Source organism: Alexandromys fortis, unplaced genomic scaffold (assembly GCF_014885135.2).
Source record: "Alexandromys fortis isolate MF-2015 unplaced genomic scaffold, M_Fortis_MF-2015_v1.1 scaffold_335, whole genome shotgun sequence".
Lineage (NCBI taxonomy): Eukaryota > Metazoa > Chordata > Mammalia > Rodentia > Cricetidae > Alexandromys > Alexandromys fortis.
Window position 1 is genome coordinate 579,537 of NW_026068218.1, and position 5,341 is coordinate 584,877.

The 5,341-nt window shown below is 37.1% G+C and overlaps 1 pseudogene; it reads right to left on the reverse strand.

Annotated features, from left to right (window-relative positions):
- Positions 1 to 3,007: 3,007 nt before the first annotated feature.
- LOC126493470 (olfactory receptor 149-like) lies at positions 3,008 to 3,975 on the reverse strand (annotated as a pseudogene).
- Positions 3,976 to 5,341: the final 1,366 nt, after the last annotated feature.

The following is a 5,341-nucleotide window of genomic DNA, read 5'->3' on the forward strand; positions in this document are numbered from 1 at the left end:
CCCCGCAACAGACAAAGGTCTGATCTCCAAAATATATAGAGAACTCAAGAAACTAGACTTTAAAATGCTAATTAACCCAATTAAAAAATAGGGCACTGATCTGAACAGAGAATTCTCAAAAGAAGAAGTTCAAATGGCCAAAAGACACTTAAAGTCATGCTCAACCTCCTTAGCGATCAGGGAAATGCAAATCAAAACAACTTTGAGATATCATCTTACACCTGTCTGATTGGCTATTTTTTTTTTCTTTTTTAAAAAAGGAAACTTGCAGCATGAGAAATATTGGGTTGCTCACTAATGTGAAATGTTTAGAATCATGAACTGGATCCTTTCATACATTAGTTCTTGAGAGAACAAAACAAATGTATAGGAAAATCAAGAGACACATAAAGAAAAAAAAAACAGTTGCCAAATAGATTGGCAGTTTCAGTCTGCAGGATATGTTCAATGTGTTTTAACATTTCTTTTCTATTCAGAACATGTGAGATACCTTGATTTCCATTTGGAGAGTATCATAAATTAAGAGGTCATTATATCAAGTGAAGGAGAGGAAGTGTATCTCCATCCCATCATAATTTATTATTAAGTATAAATTGTTATTCATTGGCTGTGAAATAAGAAGTACCTTGGGATTATAACATTAAGAAAGAAGGAGAATGATTACCTGTAATTGTAGATGATAAAATAACCTAATTCCAAATCATTAGAGTATCTTTGATAATACTAACTGAAGATTTCAGTAAGGAATTGAGTGTTAAATTAACACTCAAGAATCAGTTCAACACATATCTAACTGTAAGACAAAAACTTCATCGAAAATCAATACTAATATATGTGTGTGCACTGAGCAAAAAAAAAGTGGAATAGCTTATCTGAAGAAAATTATAAAATGTTTTCAAAAGATCCAGATTTAGACATGGACACCTGAAAATTTAATACATGAGTTGAATGGCCTAATATTTAAAGATATTAATATCTGAAAGTAATTTAGAAATTTGACAGTACACTAACAAAATCCCCACAATAACATTAATGGTTGTCATCATTAATTATTTACTTCAGTGAAACCTCCTCATGCTCAGAATTCTTCAGGGGACATTGAGGTACATGAAACTGCAAACATGTAAGGAGGACAATAATTACTTTTGACACATTTATAAATATTGAAACTATTGCTGCAGACAAAATAAGAAATAGTTGTTTATGTTTTATGAATCTTAATTTTACCTTTGTCTGCCCATAGACAATAGATGAATTTTCCATTATCACAGTGGTTGATATTTTTATCATTTCATATAAATAGATATTTTAGAAAATAGTCTTAGCTTTACTTTATTCAAAGAAATCACTTAAATTTTACCGATAGACCCATTTTATTGATAATACTATTATATAGACTTATCAAAATTGATTCACTTAATTACTGATGATTACTCAGTTTTTTAGTTTATAATAAATAAATAAAGTTTCATACATTTATGCACATATTTATTTAAAATTTTACTTAATTTTTCATTTTTAAAAAAGAAAATAAAAGTATTTTTTTCATTATACATACCAATGCAAGTCTCACTCCCTTCTCTCCTCCCATTCCCTCTAACTTACTTCCGCTCCATACCACTCCCAATCCACTCCTCAGATAGGGTAAGGCACATTGCTTTGAGAAAGGTCCAAGGCACTCCCTATTATAACTAGGCTGAGCAAGGTATCCATCCAAAGAGAATGGGTTCCCAAAAAGCCACCACAAGCAGTAGGAATAAATCCTGGTGCCACTACCAGTGGTCCCTCAGTCTGCCCCAGCCATGCAACTGTTAACCACATTCAGAGGGACAACTTTGGTCCTATGCTTGTTTTTTCCCAGTTTGGCTGGTTTTGGTGAGCTCCCATTAGCTCAGGTAAACTGTTTCAGTGGGTGAACCCATCCCATCATGGTCTTGACCTATTTGCTCATATTCTCATTCTCACCACTCTTCAACTGGACTTTGGGAGCTAAGTCCAGTGCTCTGATGCTGGTCTCCCTGTTTCCATCAGTTACTGGGTGTAGTTCTATGGTGTTATTTAAGATACTCATCAGTCTGACTATAGAGCAAGGCCAGTTCCAGTATCCTATCATCTATTGCTTAGGGTCTTAGGTAGGGTCATCATTGTGGAATCCTGGGAATTTCTCTAGAGCCACATTTCTTGTTAATACCATAATGGCTCTCTTAATCAAGATATCTCTTTTTCATCCATCTCGACTATCCTGTTCCCTCAAGTTCTCCCCACACCTCCACTGGGCTCAGCTATTAAAAAAATATATATATTTAAAATACTTGTACAGTTTATTAGTGACTTCACATAGACCCCAAATAAATGGCTTGATTTTGCAACAGTTACAAAGAACACAGTGAATATAGTATATGTAGTAGTTAGAAGAAAGGATTAATTTTCCTTTATCTGTCACAATTTCTGAGCATTATTTTTCTTTCAATAATTTGGGCAAAGAAGTAGTGACTAGCCTACAGAGGGCTGTCTCTATCTCTAGGAATGTCACTCACAAAGTAACAGTACTGATTCCCTAATACTTGGCTAATTATCAGTTTACTTCTCTCCTTCACTATCCCACTTGATAATCAAACAGAGCTATACAGAATTATAAAACAGATTTCCATCTCAGTCTCATTTTGAGGATTTCTGGAGACAAGATTACCATTTTTAGACTGAGGTTAAGGTCAAAGCAACCAGCTACTGGCTGCTTTGCTTTTCTGGTTTTCAGGTTGAACCCCAATATTTGTCTTTGAGCTTTTCTTAATCATGCTTCACTCTGATTAATCCATAATAGCATGACTATATCCCATTCAGGATTAGTTTTCTGCTACTTGACTTAATTATGTCTCAGAAAAATTACAAATGAATGCCAAAGTCATGCAATTAAACTTCTTCTATTTATATGAAGAAAGCCAAGTCTTTAAAGCAGTGGTGATAACTGTGTTATTGCTTGCACAGAAATGACTAGCATTTGAAGATGTTATAGCATTATTAATATATAAGTATCTAAGTCTTTATTCTTTGTAGACAGAATTGGCACTTGCTGTAGCACTTTCTTCAGAGAACATTTTACTCTCTTATTTCTCAGGTTATAGATCAAAGGATTCATCATGGTTTTGATCAAGTTATTCAAGACCTGAACAGCTGCATTAAGCCAGGGATGGGGGGTGGGCTGGAGGTTTATGAGGACCACTGACATAAAGGTGAGCAAGATAGCAGTGATATGGTCACTGCAAGTGGAGAAAGCTCTATGCTCTTCTTTGGCAGAGCTAATTTACAGACTGAATTGGAAGTTGAAGCTGTAGGATATGATAGTGAGGAGGAAACATCTAATAGGCTTCAGGACCATAGAGATGAGCCCTCCCTTCTCCAGTGCTGAATTTTCTGCACCAGTCAGCTTGAGCATAGCAGGTTTATCACAGGAGAAAATTTCCACGTCATTGGGACCACAGAAGGCACCTGGAATGTAAGAGTGGTAAGAAGGATAGCCTCAACACAGTCAAAATTTGAACTGCCCAGATGACATACATACTGTGGTTCACAATTATTGCGTACTTTAGAGAGTGGCATATGGCCATAAAGTGGTCATAGGCAATGATAGTGTAAACATTCAGTACAAACAAAGAAATTGTAGAAGAAGAGCTGGCCCATGCAGTCTGAATAGAAGACTGCTTAGCTATTTCCTGAGAGGTGAAACAACATCTTGGGAGATTTCACCAAAAGGCAAACTATGTCACACACATAGCTTGGCACACATAGACCTGGCAGAGCAAGAAGTACATGGGAGTGTGAAACTGAGTGAAGGAGACAATTGCAAGGAGCATGAGTGAATTCCTCAGCAGGGTAAATATATAGAAAAACAAAAACAGGTCAAAACATAGTTCCCAGACCCTCTGCTCATGAAATGACCATTAGGATAACCTGAGTCATGATATAGAGATTCCTCATAGCTTGGAGATTTTGTAACTTCAAAGCAGAACACAGACATCCAGACACACACATCAAATATTGAAGCTAAACCATGGAGTTATCTCACGCACATGTTGGTTTAATTTATTTAAAGGAACTATTTACACTGAATTGTTTAGAAATCTCCTTTTATTTGAAAAAAAAAAGGATGTAACATTTTGGAAACTGTCTTATTCCACAAGAACAATGATATTCTTTTTATGATTAAAAAAAAAAAACTCTTATAGGAGCAGGTCTACATGGATGAAAAAATTTAGAGTGTAATTGGAGAATGTGATATTTTTGGGAGTTTACTTCCTTTTCATGTCTGCTTTTTTGTTACTTAGTAAAGTATTTAAGAAAATGAAGTGCTTTCTACCTAACAACTTAATTATAATTTTTGGCAAATCGATTTTATAGGAAACTAGTCCAACTCCGTAAAACATAAAGTCTTGCCAATTCCCTAAACGTTTCTGACCATTAGCGGGGTGTCTCCCCGGCTACTGGCTTTCTCTATTTACCCCATTCCATCTTGCTACCCAGCACTCCTTTCCATCTGCTGGACACTAGGATCCCCAAACTCAGCCTGCTTAGGGGCTGAGGGTCTGGGAACGCAGTGGTGAGTGCTCCTGCCCCAGGGGCTTCTTTGCTCCATGGGACCCTGCTCCAACAAGGCTGCCCATTTGTCTGCAAGGTCCTTGGCCCAGCAAGAGGCCCTGCTCCTGTACCAAGATCCATCCAGAGGGGTAAGTGTGTGCCTGCCTAGCCGGATGGTCCCGGAGATGGAGTACAGGCCCCCTCCAATTCCCTAAACATTTCTGGCCATTCAGTAAGGTACCTACCTGGCTACTAGCTTTCTCTCTTTACCCCATCCCATCTTGCCCCCAAACACTCCTTTCCATCTAAAGGCTCCTTAGATCCACCAGCACAGCCTGCTTCAGGTAAGAAGGGATCTGAGAGCCAGCTCCAGTGCTGAGGGGACCTAAGAGAGGGCAGACCAAGAAAATCCCCAAGTACACAGTCAACCACAGCAAAGATTGAAACAAGACACCAAGATTCTCTTGGATGCTTTTGAAGAAAGAAATGTGCAGGTGCCAATGCAAGAAATCATCCAACAACATGAAAAGATACATTATAACACCAAAATCCAGCGAGCACTCAACAATAAGACTTGAACACCCTAATCCAGAAGAAGTAGAAGACATCGTCTTTAAACATAACATTATAAAAATAATAGAGACCTTTAAACAGGATGTGAAAAACTCCCTTAAAGAAATATAAGAGAAGTCAAACAAAAGTTTAGAAGAAATAAAAAAAACTCTCAAAGATACCCCCCCAAAAAAAATACAAGAAAAAAGCAATCAAA